The sequence below is a fragment of the Poecilia mexicana genome, unplaced genomic scaffold, assembly GCF_051168715.1.
Source record: "Poecilia mexicana isolate PSO_F unplaced genomic scaffold, ASM5116871v1 scaffold_2, whole genome shotgun sequence".
NCBI lineage: Eukaryota > Metazoa > Chordata > Actinopteri > Cyprinodontiformes > Poeciliidae > Poecilia > Poecilia mexicana.
The window spans coordinates 2,209,523-2,222,720 of record NW_028263371.1 but is presented as its reverse complement, the minus strand read 5'-3'; the positions used below and the strand labels follow the sequence as shown (position 1 = coordinate 2,222,720).

Here is a 13,198-nt window from a genome sequence, read left to right as displayed (position 1 = left end):
TCAACAAAATTATGTGTAATAGGAACATTGTAATAGAAACCTAGTGTAAACAAATAGAACATTAATTTAAAACTATTCTATAATGTCTCAAAATCCATCAGTTTATATTTAAAAAAAAGGATTTGTGCATAGAAATCTGCAAATTAATTTATTAGTGTTGGGTTACCTTGGTTACGCAGCTTTTCTTAAATAAAAGAAATATCAAAAATAATTTTCAAAATTCATACGGTAGCCGAGTGGACGCAAAATGCAATGTGCTGTGGACTCGCAAATAGGAGCAGCAAATAAGTACAACTTACACGTTTCAAAGTCAATTTTTGAGCATTTCAAATTGATTAAGGATTCCCATGACTAGGAATGGTGATTCTCTATACAATCAATGTCTTTCTGCACCTCCAGTAGCAAATGCAGTGTGATAAAGAATGTTTGTGGCATTGACAATATGAGATTACAACCTGGGGCTCAAGGTAGCCGAGGGTAATCAGTCTTCTGTTTATGAAAGCAACAAAAATGGGACAAATATTATAGAACAGGACACAGCAGAACAGTGGGACAAGTGAAATCAGGGAGTGTTTATCTGCTCTGTCTGCTCACTGAAACTCACTGAAAGGATTATCCTCTATAATAGACTTAAAAGCCACTTTAACAGGCTGCCAGCTGCCTGCAGGTCAAGTCTGAGGATATCCTGCCACAACCAACCCAACACATTCTCCTTGTTGTTCTACACCAACATTAATAATTCAAGCATTTCACCTCCTCTTGTGTCCCCTATCCATCTTTAAATAAATGGCCATGGTAAAGTAGCTTAAATAAGACTAAAACGTTCAAAAAGCTTAAATTTAAATCAACGTTTAGTTCAAAGCCCAGCAGTTTCTCGAGGTTTTCCACACGATGAAAAGAATTTCCGATTAAACTCTAGATGAAATTATACATGATGTATTTTAGACCAGAGCTGACTTACCGCGTGCCTGCTTGAATTTAGAGAGACAGTAAATAATTCATCGACGCGGAGGGAAATTTGGGCCACAGAACTAATCTACATAACTTTGAATTGTACATTTTAAGACTGTTTGTGTCACACAGGAGAAACAGAGCCGGGGAAAATCTGCTGAAACTGCCAACAGTTCAAAGGTTCAACACTTGCTTCTTTTTTTTTCCCCCTCCTTTTCTACAAAATGTATGCAAACATGCAGACACAGCATGTTTCCAAACTCACTGGCTACATGTGTTATTAAAATCATTTACTTTTTAACTTTACATTTCCATGTTTTTAATAAGAAATAGCAACAGTGAACACTGGGGAGGGGGAAGAATGCCATGATGACAGAGTTCTGCAGAGATGTTTGGCATCTTTACTTAGAAAAAATAAATCATCAAACTAAAAACAACAAAAAGGTCAAAGCTTTGTCTTTCTTGATATGAATTTATGACATATTCTACTCTCTCCTGTTTAAAAAATATATATATCAGACAGCACAGGACTAATTTGCCCCATTATTTTATTGATACTAAACTACATCTATCCATAAATCCTGATGAGTCCAATCTGTTAGCTGCATGCTATCGCTAAGTGCTGGTCCAGGAGCATGTCAGTGATTCCATGCTCATATAAACTTTTCATTTGAATAATAAAATTAACTTTTTTGTAAAGTATCCCAAGAAACAGTGTTTGTAGAAATAAAGTGAACTGAAAATTGACCTGTAGGGTTAAAAGAAAGTTATACTTTATTCCTCAAATTTTTGCTTCTTTAACTGTCAAAGTTTTTTCACACTGATCTCATACAGACAATTTTCAACTGTACAGAAGGTGTCTACTATCAAAGATGGAAGCACAGGAGAAAACAAATGCTCCAATTTGAAAGAAAACTCACTTTTAGTTTAAGGAAAAACAAGAATTCACAATGATGTTTGTGTGCTCCAGTTGCAGTGACTGACTGTACTTCAGACTCCTGGTGGTACCCCTTGTGGGACGAGGAAACCAAACAGGAAGAGAGACAGAGTAGCATGCGCCTCCGTTCGTTCCATCATATATTAACACCGGTTTGCACCCGCCAGCAAAGTGTGAGGAAATGATTCTCTAGCACTGCGTCTGACTTGCTGTGTCCCCAACTGTCAGCGTCCCGTCATCTCTGCACCGTCACCCCATGTTTACAACACAGCCCACATCAGAACCAGGGAGATTCCTCTCTGTTTGCAAAACAGCTTAAAGATACATGCCCCGCACTGAATTATTAACATCTTTCATAGATGTCACAGATTTCACAGATACAGAGCAGAGGGTCATTAGCAACTTCACAGCCGACCGAAATGCTGCTGCAGCTCAAACATCCGGGTTAGTTTAATATATTAGAAAGACAACACTTCAGAAACACAAGATCTTACAGAGTATTTTTGGTCTAGTTTCTATAAGTATCTTAGTAGACTTGAAAAACAACAAAAGTAACTTTTCAAAAACTTTTCAGCAAGATATAGGAGCTGGTTTGTGATGTAAAATCGACTTTTTTGATCTTTACATCATGTCATAATGTTATTCCCTCACAAAAAACATACCTGGAGTGTTGCCTTGATTCTTTCATGCATGTTTGAGAAATTATTTAATCTCAGCTGTGCCAGTCGCCTGGGGGCACCTAGCTCCGCCTTAGAGAAGCACCTCCAACTTAGAGCTTCAGTACCAAAGTTTCTGCTGCCTCAAAGAGTGCAACTTCCCAACGTAAGCTCCTTCAGACTAGCCAGCAGCAATTAGTAAACACCTAGAGGAACTGCGCATCTGTTGAGCTCATTATACCATCCACTTCTCGGTGAAACGCTGGTAAACACGTTGTTAAAGGGTTTATAGAAAAGCCATAATGACTTCCTGAAGGTGGAGTTTCAGAAAGAGCAGGAGTTTTTAAGGAGACAGAGAATCAATTCTCTGGTCAATTCCAATGTAATGCCCAATTCAAGGCATTAAATTACAAAGTAAAATTTCTTTTAGGTAATATTTGATATATACAGGTATAGAACTGAGGTCAATAGTTATTTGTGATATAAAATGATAGTATGCATCTGGAAAACACATAATGCTGCCCCTTTAAGTCAATAATTTCTTAATAGTGATTTTAAAAATAAAGTTCTAGTTCACTGGCAGATTATTTCACTTGCCACATGTTCTAAGTTAAATCTTTTGCCAATGGAACAAGTACTTTATCAATATTAAGGAATTATTTACAAGCTCCTATAGCTTTCTGTAAAGTTTCTTACAGTTAGTTTTATCCTGTTTCAAGTCTACCAAGATATTTGCACTGAAATCTTAGTGCTGATATTTGCAGTAGAAAATCTTGCCAAATACTTGGTAAGATTTTGTGCTATTGCAGTGAGCAGAGAAGAACCAAGTGATCCAGAGGGGATTTAAAAAGGCAGAGAAATTTAGAAGAATAACGGTAAGAAATAAATCCGGTAAGCTGGTTCGGATGAAGACCTTACAAAGTCCAAAACCTGGTAACAATAACAACAAATATCTAATAGCATTACCTACAGCTTAGAACTTATTCCTGTATCCCTTCTCTGTGGTGTTTCTATTTACTGTAGCAGGTGATTAACTAAGAGGCTTGATCCCAACCGACTCCAGGAGGAAGAGCCGGTCTTCAGAGTGAGAACCAACTGCAGCCTGACCTTTACTGCAGTAAAGCTCTGCTGTCCTGAACCAGCTGGATGGTTCTGATCACTTACACCCTCTAAGGGAGTTTCTGGAGACGGGAGATCCCTGCTGGCCCTCCAGAGAGACAGGGAAAAAAAGAAAAAAAGCCCTTTCATTTGGTTTATCCTCGCTCTCAGTCTCTCGCCTCCCTCCTCCTCCACTCTCTGAACTGCCTGCATACAATGCTAAAGCCAAGCCAGTTAAATCCCAACACCGTCTCTTTCTTTGATGGTTAACAGAGCGGTTCCCTGTAAAATTACACCACTAAAACAGACGGGACTTTGCTTCTGCTGTCTGGGGCTAGTTTCCAGCTCCTCCTCTCCATTTCAGACTCCAATGCTTTGAATTTCCTTCCACAAATGTAAAACTCCCGACTTCTCAGACAAACCACTTTTGTCCAAAGGAAGAGGTCATAAAACGCTCTCTGGCCAGAAAGCAAACCCCACCACCACCAGCAGCAGCAGTCCAGTCTTTCATTTCCAAACTGCTGAGCTTGCATGTGGTGTCTAGGGCTGTTGTAAACGAATATTTTAGTAATCGAGTAATCTATCGATTATTCTTACGATTAATCGAGTAATCGGATAAAAAAAATTTCTAAAATGAAATATTGGTAAATCTGGCATAATACCGGTGTTACAATCAGATATCAATGTCAGTCCAATTTTTCATATTTGAGCATCCCTAACAGTTGCTTTTTGTAGTTTAGAAAACTAACCTGTAACAATAATAGCTCACTTTCTAAGTTAACCAGAAGAAAAGTTATAGAAAAATCTGAAATTCTATTGAATTTAATAACAAAGAGGCAGGCTAACAAATATCCTTATAAAAAATGTCTACAATCCAGCTTTTAGTTTATGTATTCATCTTCAGTGAGTTTAATAGATCAATTAAACTCACCTTGCCACCTAACCTGTCACGCTTTGGGTTTGAAAATACGGGAAATGCCGCCTGGAGTGGGAGGAGAGGGCGAATGAACGAACATGGGGTGGAGGGGAGGAAATAGACCAGCGGACTGACGAACCGTTAGACCGGGGGACGAACACGGGGGGAAGCAATACGGGATATTTACGACACCTTCACTGGTCACACTCAGAAACTCATCTACCAGCCATGTACGATGCGCTCCGCCACCCGTTTCTTCAGACCGGGATATGAAATTTATTGTGCGGTTCGTCGGTAAAGCTACATTTACACGGTAAGCATCAGCTACTCAGCCGCCCGCCCTGTTCAGGCTATCCGCTCACCTCAGCGCTCTTCCCGCCGTTCGCTTTCAACCAGCAGCCCCGGAGGAGAAATGCTGCCGTACTCCAGGCATTCCCCCAGTCATTTTAAGGATGCTTATTGGTTCCCCAAAAACGATAAAAAGTCGGGCATTATCATCAATCAATAAAATCCCCAGGGGCCAATCTTGAAGATTGGACTTTATGCCGCTGAGATTTAGCTTTTGTCAACAACTCAGAGGCGGAAGTGAGAGCTCCGCGCAACGCAAATGAAGTCCCGGCCGGAACACGGTGCGCTAACTAATAAAACATAAATTAACGAAGCTTCGAGGCAGGTAAATTTTCCTCGAGGAATTTTAGTAATCGAGGTACTCGAATCATTCGAGGAATCGTTTCAGCCCTAGTGGTGTCAGCGACTTAGTTATCGCTAAGCGACCGACACCTCGAAAGCTTTTACAGTAAACTCTGGAGATCTAACCGTGTCTTTCTGTTAGCTTCACCTCGTCGCTGTAGCTTCAAACCTCAATGTCCAATTAATGTTTTCAATTTTTTTCTTGCCTCAATATTTTGAGAAGCATTTTTTAATATTTACATTAGAAACAATTGTGGGAATCTGACATATCCCATTTCCCAGCCAATCAGGTTTGAGAACAGTTTTCTGATTTTCTACAAGAACAAAATACCGATGGTGTGTTTTATCCAGTAGGAGTAGGGTAATAAGGATTTAGAATTTCATTGCAATATTTTGTGGTACTATTGTGATATTGAGAGGGTTTATGGTATGTTGTGGCTTTTGTGTCTTTATGGCCATTTTTACTGCTTAATTTGTGTTTTTAATGTTGTAAAGTGTCCTTGGGTGTTTTGAAAGGCACTGACAAATAAAATGTATTGTTATTATTATTATTATTATTATTAATGAAATCCATGCAGTCAGTCAGAGGTAGCTGTATGACTGTGACTGCATGGCAGAGCAATCAGCTCCACAAACACAAATACTGCTCTTGAGAAACATTTCCATTTTTACTTAAAAAAAGTATAATTTGAATCACTAAACTATACATAGCAACTGTATTTAATTATATTTTTGGCATTTATTGATGCCCTGGTGAAGAGAGGCAAAAAAAGAAAACAAATTGATTCTGTAGAGAGTTGCAATTCCTAGTCCTGGGACGTCTCTATTTCTACAATATACAATCTTAGTTCACTGCAACTTCAGTGCACACTAGTCAGAGAAGATAAAAGTCTTTAAGCGTGCTGACATCACTCGGAAGCACAAGGAGTGCAATGGTGGGGGGAAAAAAATCCAGAATTTCCACAAACTAAATCTTCAAAAACTAAAAATTCAATTAATCATTAAAACCTGATTTATCGCCCAGACCTTCTGCAAACACACGCAACGCAGGTCAAACAAACTAAAACACAGGTCATTTCTTATTCCTATAAAGAAACAGGTGAGATTAATGGAATGACAATAAATGAGCTAGAATGTTCTTGCCACAGTCCTCATGAAACCTGGCTGAAAAATAATTGAACTTGAGACTAATTTGCACCGCTTAAGGGAGATTTTTACAAGTTTTTGACTTTCCTAAAATCAGTGGTCTTCAGTTTCCTTGACAACCCAAGATGGATTTCAGTCTAGAATAGTGTTTCTCAACCCTGGTCCTCACCGCCCCCCTGCTCTGCATGTTTTAGATGTGCCTCTATTCCAGAACAGCTGATTCAAATGATTGCATGACCATCAAGTACTGCAGAAGCCTGTTAATCACCTAGAGATACAATTCAGGTGTGTGGCAGAAGGGAAGCAACTAAAACATGCAGGACAGGGGGGCAGTGAGGACCAGGGTTAAGAAAGACTGGTCTAGAACATGAGACTCATACTTTTCTGTCTCCATTGCAAACAATCAAAGGCCACAAACAGAAATGTAAACAAAGGACAGCAGCTCTGATGATGCAAACAGAAACTACAACAAAATACAACTTTTCTACATTTAAAAACCCAGACATTTATGCATTTTATTTGGATTTTATGTGGTCAACCAACATACAGCAAAGTGAAATGAAAAATAATACATTCTTGATATTTTTTACATTCTTGATATTTTTTTAAGACAAACACAGAAGTCGGTGTTCTGCCCTGATCAGACCAAATTTGATCATTTGGTCAGGAAACACATCCCCATGATCACAGCACTCCCTCCCCAAAACCTGGCGTTGGCAGCAATATGCTGTGGGATTGAGTGTAAAGCCGTTTTCGCACGGAACGGCACAGCACGGCACGGGTTCAAAGTAGGGCAGACAGTGTTTGCATTAGAACTTCCGACCTGGTTCCATCCGGCTCCTTGGAACCAGAAGACCTGTGGTTCCAATCGGGCCGGTCAAGCGGGGCTACTTTGAATCAGTATCTGATTGGTTTAGAGTCAGCCATTGGTTGTTTTGCAGTCAGCCGTCGATGCTGGCTCTCACTAAACTGTTCTTACTGTATTTTGTAAAGAGTGCTCTTTTTAATTTTTTTATTATTATTAGTTTTAATTTGCGATGAATTCCTCTCAATATTCTGCTGTTACCTGGTCCCATGATGAGGTAATTTTTTTCCTCCGTTTACTCACTGATGAATGAGTACAGAATGAGCTAGATCAGTCAACGAGGACTGAGAAAGTTTTCCGCTACGTATCTGAGGAAAAGGTTTTGGCCGCTACATCGAAACCATTGTTTAGTTTAAAAAAATAATGACGTCAGGTACAGCTTCGATGGTGCCCTCAGTTATGTGCAAACACAACAGGGCTGCAGTACGGCTGGAACCGGACCGAAGCGTGCCGTTCCGTTCCTCGCAGTGCGAAAACGGCTTAAGAGAGGGCAGGGATGTTTGTCAGAGCTAAACGTACGGTTGTCCTGCCACTGTAACCATGGACACAGAAATGCACCGTATTGGCTTCTATGAAAATCATATTCAGTATGTTGAAGACAAACGTGATCCAATCTGAATGACTTTGGGAGCAAAAAAAAAAAAACAAAACAAACAAGGCAAACAAAAAACATTCATCATTTTCCCTCCACTTAATAACCATCTTGTGCTCCTCCATCACCCACATGCCTGATTAAATACACTGATGGTTGTCATGGTAACAAAGTTAAATGAGAAAGGTTTCAAGGGGGTACATTAGAGAACGAAATAATTAATCGACTAACGATTAGTTGTCAATTAATGTTTTATTAGATTAAAATTTGTTCCAATTGATTAATAACGCACACTTAGACCTTCTCTTGGTGTGACCACCATCCAGCAGAGGGCGCCACTGGTCACTTTTAAGCGGAGCCAGTAGATACAGAAACAGAGGGCAGCAGGTTAGACAGCAGAAGAGTGGAGAGACAGGCAGAGGGCAGTGTGTCCCGTCAGACTGTCAGTTCCCGAAACCACACACACACAAAAAGCCTGATAAAAGCATATGTGGGGTCAGAGTGACCCACCAGACAGCAAACAGGGTTAAAAGCTTGTGGAGCCAAATGGACTCCATGAGATTTATTAACCACAGGAGGATTAATAATGTGAGAAAACCATCATTTTACTTTTATTCAGAATTTAACACAACTCACACAAGTTAATGTTAATTTTTTTATTTATTTATTTATTTCAGCATATTCTAAAAATTTTGCCCTTTATGTTATGTAAAAACCGACGGCCATCTTAATACAAGAGAAAACTCAAGTTTTTAAGAAAATGGTCGCTTATCAATTAATCCGTAGTCAATCTATAAAAATCAATGAACTTCAGATTAACTCGATAATTGGTAACTTGCATTCCTATTCCCTAGTTTAAAAAAAGTAGAATAGACATATCAATGACTACATTACATAGTGGAAATAAATATTCAGTATCACGAGGCTCCACGTTGCTGCAATTAGGAACTGTTCTCTATTTTAAGGATAAATTTGACCCGTTAGAAGAAATGCCACGTGAGCGCCGCCAGCTGACGTCACAATTTATCAACAGAGTCTTCAAACGGCAGGAAACCCACTGTCCACATGAGAAAGGGCTTAGGAAAGCCCTGGGGTGGGTAACACAGCGCAAGTCAGGAGTGTGGGAATGTAAGGCTTTGTGCAAACAAACTCTTGAGATAGCCCTGGTCTCTCACTTCTCAAGGCCTCGCCACAGCTATCAGCCAGGAAATCTCATGTCATCATCCTCATGCCCCATGTGGACCGAAAATATGCCATTCTTTTCCTGACACCATTGTCCTATCTTCGCACTTTACATTTTCAAAATCATCACCGAGCCGCAATGCCGCAAGCCAGGACGAGGGGGGAAACACGAGGGTGGCTTTCTAGAAAACGTTTCACGTTTCGACCGAGGAGTTCTGCAACTCTTTCACGAGAATACATCAGATATACTCTGATGTTGTTCTTGTGGACACAAACCGATGAGGTTATTGCTAGCTCGTCCATTTCTTAACAGCAGATTCATCTAACAATATCGCAAAGCAACCACAGTGTCCCAGGGGGTAACATGAGAGCACCAAATCCAAAAGGTTTTTATCTTTTCATTTGATGCTGTAGGTAACAGAATGGATTTAAAGGGGCAGTGTTATGGAAAATTTACTTTTTTAATTTCCATCATGTTATAATCTTATTCCCTCATCAAAAACATACATGTAGTGTTGATTTGATTCTTTCATGCATGTTTGAGAAATCATTTAATCTCCCATGGCAACCACTGGGTAAAGCTAAACAGCCGCAGTCAATCTATAAGATCAAGCACCGCCTCAAAGGCAGAGCAGCCCTCCCCATGACTCCCTCAGCTCCTTCAGACTAGCCAGCAGTAATTAACAAACACCTAGTCTAACTGTACATCTGCTGAGCTCATTATAATGTAATAATATTAAAATGCAATGTAAGGCTGGTAAAAATGTCGTTAAAGGGTTAATAGAGGAGCCATGTTGTGATGACTTCCTGAGGTTTAAGAAAGAGCAGGAAGTTTTAAATAGACAGAGAACCAATTTCAAGGTGTTAAATTATGAAGTCAAAATTATTTTAAGTTGTGTTTGATATAGCATTTTTATAACAACTAAAGGTAACAGTTATTTGACTTGTTATAAAATGACACTACGTGCCTGGAGAATATATACTACTGCCCCTTTAAAGATACACAAAAACTACCAACAAATCTGTAGCCATCAATCCCAAATCACAAAAAAACCTTTGTTCTGAACATTTGTTCATCACAGTAGGATAGAAATTGATTTCTGCATCATGACCAAACCGGGCGATAAAAGGGGGTGTTTGTGTCAGGATTCAAAGAATGATGAAAATACTGTCGACTCAGGCTAATAAACTTTCTTTCTTTTTATTTGCATCTACTCTTCCTATAATCTAGGAACTTTAACGAGTTTGCCTTTAAAAAAAAAAAAACAGTATTTGATCAGCCGATCAGAGCCGATCAGGGGAAAATCGGCTGAGTCCCATCTCTGGACAACAGATTAGTGCATCCCTAGTACTTATTATCTGAACTGCTACCAACAGAGTTCTATGTATGGAAAGTCGTATCATTGACAAAAACCAAAGTACTTCTTCATATCAAGCTTAAAATCATCCAAGTCAAAATGGATCATTTCTGAAAACGGTGATGTACAACAGGAAAGAAAAACTTCATCTTGTTACACCTCCATCACTTTAACTTACTGCTTTCCTCTTATGACAGTCAGAGAGAGAGAGGAAGGGAGAGGGAGAGAGAGAGAGAGGGAGAGAGAGAGAGAGGAAGGAGAGAGAGAGAGCGAGCGAGCACCGGGTTCAAAACTTTCTACTTTACCAGAACATCTGTCAAAACGAAATCTGAAATAACTTCCAATCATATTTCATGTGGAATGAATGATACTCTCAATGCACATGGTGTGTTGTTTTTCTATAGTCACATGTTAACAGCCTTTCATTCATATTACAAAGAGCCCAGCCATGGATCCATTTTCACTTGAATATTCAGCACTTTGTTACACACAGCCTGCCAGAAGGACAAAATACATTCAAAATTCATTCAAAAAAAATATCAAACACTGCAGAGCTAAAATAGCATGCAACACCCAACAACTTGATTCCTAAAGAGCAAACAGCTGCTGTTTGACTGCAGAGCATTGAGTGCCACCATTTTAAATTGTAAAAAAATATACCAATTTAAGCAGTAAAGACCATGACCATTTGGTTAAAAATAAGACTTATTACAAGACATAAAAGCATGAGAAAGGAGGAACATTCATCAAAGGTCATTTGTTGGACATTCCAAGCTGACATCGACAAAATGTTTTGAAATGCAGAAAATTTCTGTGCAGCTTTTCCAGAGGTTTTAGGCTAAAGGGAGGTACAAAAATCAACACACATATTCTGCTTGATTTTAAACCAACAAAAATGTTCTTGGTGTGAATTACAAGGTCACTTAATGTTCTTCTAGATTAAGTTATTTGTTTTGAAAATTTTTGCTGACATCTTTATTCAAACATCCCTGTTCTGTTACTTCTGCCATGTGTGCAATTAGTTTGACAAAGATTGATCTAATCTATCCTACATGAGATATGAAAATGAATTTGACATGCAAGTTTTAAAAACAAGTTTTATGATATTATAAAGTCTCAAAATGCATTATTTGGAGGTTGAGCATTTGAAACCTTTTAATAAATACTTAACACTTTTTCTACAAACTTTTGTCAACAATACTCTCATACAACATCACATGTAAACTTTACAGTTTCATAGCGTTTTTCAGTGATGCTCCTCACTTGAAACTAATTCTTAAGTGTCGTTTAAAGAGGCTCAAACACCGGCTACTTAAACTCTTTGTAACTTTACTATTCTTGACATCTACAAGTATTCATCAGAGGGAAGCGGGTTTTCTTTTGGCTGCAGACATAACAGCGATTTAGATATTGATCATCGTTTAAAAAATAAAACAGATCTTTATATTTATAAGGTATCGTGAGCACACATGGGCTACAGTCCAGCCTTAGCTCTCCGGGTTAACCACATGAAGCTACTCCAGTAGGTTTCTCTGCTTAGTGCGTCTACATTTTGACATTTTTAAGAATTTAAATCGTATGTTACTGACACAAAGTGACTCGACTCGAGCGTTGTGAACGCTGTGCATAAGGAGAACTGAATATAGTTGAATAAAGATGAGCAGAACTCCAGATATCCAGTTCATGCGCTCTTGTGATTAACTCCCCGCAGTTAGCATGCTCGGGATGCTAGTGAGCTTTGTTCAGGAAAAAAACTCAAGACAGACCGAGAGAATTAAACCAAAACAAAACTTTTCATGTTCTTCCACACCCCTTTAACACCACTTTCAAAAGACTGCGTTAAGTTAGCGATGCTAACGGATAGCCACAGAGCTAATGCTAGTTGATGCTAGGCCCCTCTGTTCACTGCTGAACGGAGCAGTTGTGATCTTGCACTGGACTGTTTTTACCTGGTGGATGTGAAGAAGGAGAGAGCAGAAGCCTCCGCTAATTCCGTCGGGTCGGGTAGATCCAGGACGATGTATCCATGGAAGCTCGACACTGGAAGCCAACGCTTGATTCCCTCCCTTCAGCAGCAGCAGTAGCAGTCGGCTTGCACCTGACTATCCGAGGCTAACGCGTTAGCACGACCGGTTAGATGAGCCAAAAACACCGCTAACGTTAGCTGCTCGCTTATACTGGGTGGTCTGCCGGAACCCTTGGCTCGGTTCTTGTAGAGTTCAGCTTATGGTGGTCTCGGGTCGTTACGAGGGGGAAAGCACACTGCTGAGACCAAACTGCGCTTCAGTTGCTGGTGTTTTTTAGCCGTTTACAGGCTCCTCCACAAGCGCCTGGTTTGCTCGTCTCTACCGACAGGAAAGAGTGGTTGTCGCGAAGTGATGACGTCACGGTTTTGTTTGCTCCACTGCGCCGCAATGTGACGTAGGAATATTTATAAAAATAAAAAACTATTATATTGCTATTATTATACGTTTAACACATCACAATTCTTACACGGAGCCAGAAAAACCTAAAATAAATATGTTAAAAAATATCTCATAGAAATTAAACTTAGACGAATAAATGATTGAACAATAGTAGTAATGTCAGAATAAAAATTTAAATAAAGGTGCATACTGGGGTATAAATTGGCAGCTAAATACAGAAAATAATCCCTAGATATAGATGTCAGGATATAATTGCCATATATATATATATATTTATATATATATATATATATATATATATATATATATCAATAAACTGGTTGGTGAATGTAGGTCACGCTTAGCAGCATAGTTAGATTGTAGTGACATGTAGATTTGCTG

At 39.2% G+C, this 13,198-nt stretch overlaps 1 protein-coding gene across 1 annotated transcript in view; it reads right to left on the bottom strand.

Annotated features, from left to right (window-relative positions):
- Positions 1-12,770, bottom strand: part of fbxw7 (F-box and WD repeat domain containing 7) — a 102,184-nt gene extending 89,414 nt beyond the window's left edge. The window contains exon 1 of the mRNA XM_088008879.1: positions 12,341-12,770. The gene's annotated coding sequence lies outside the window, so the exon portion shown is untranslated. The remainder of the gene's footprint in view (positions 1-12,340) is intronic.
- Between the last annotated feature and the right edge of the window lie 428 nt (positions 12,771-13,198).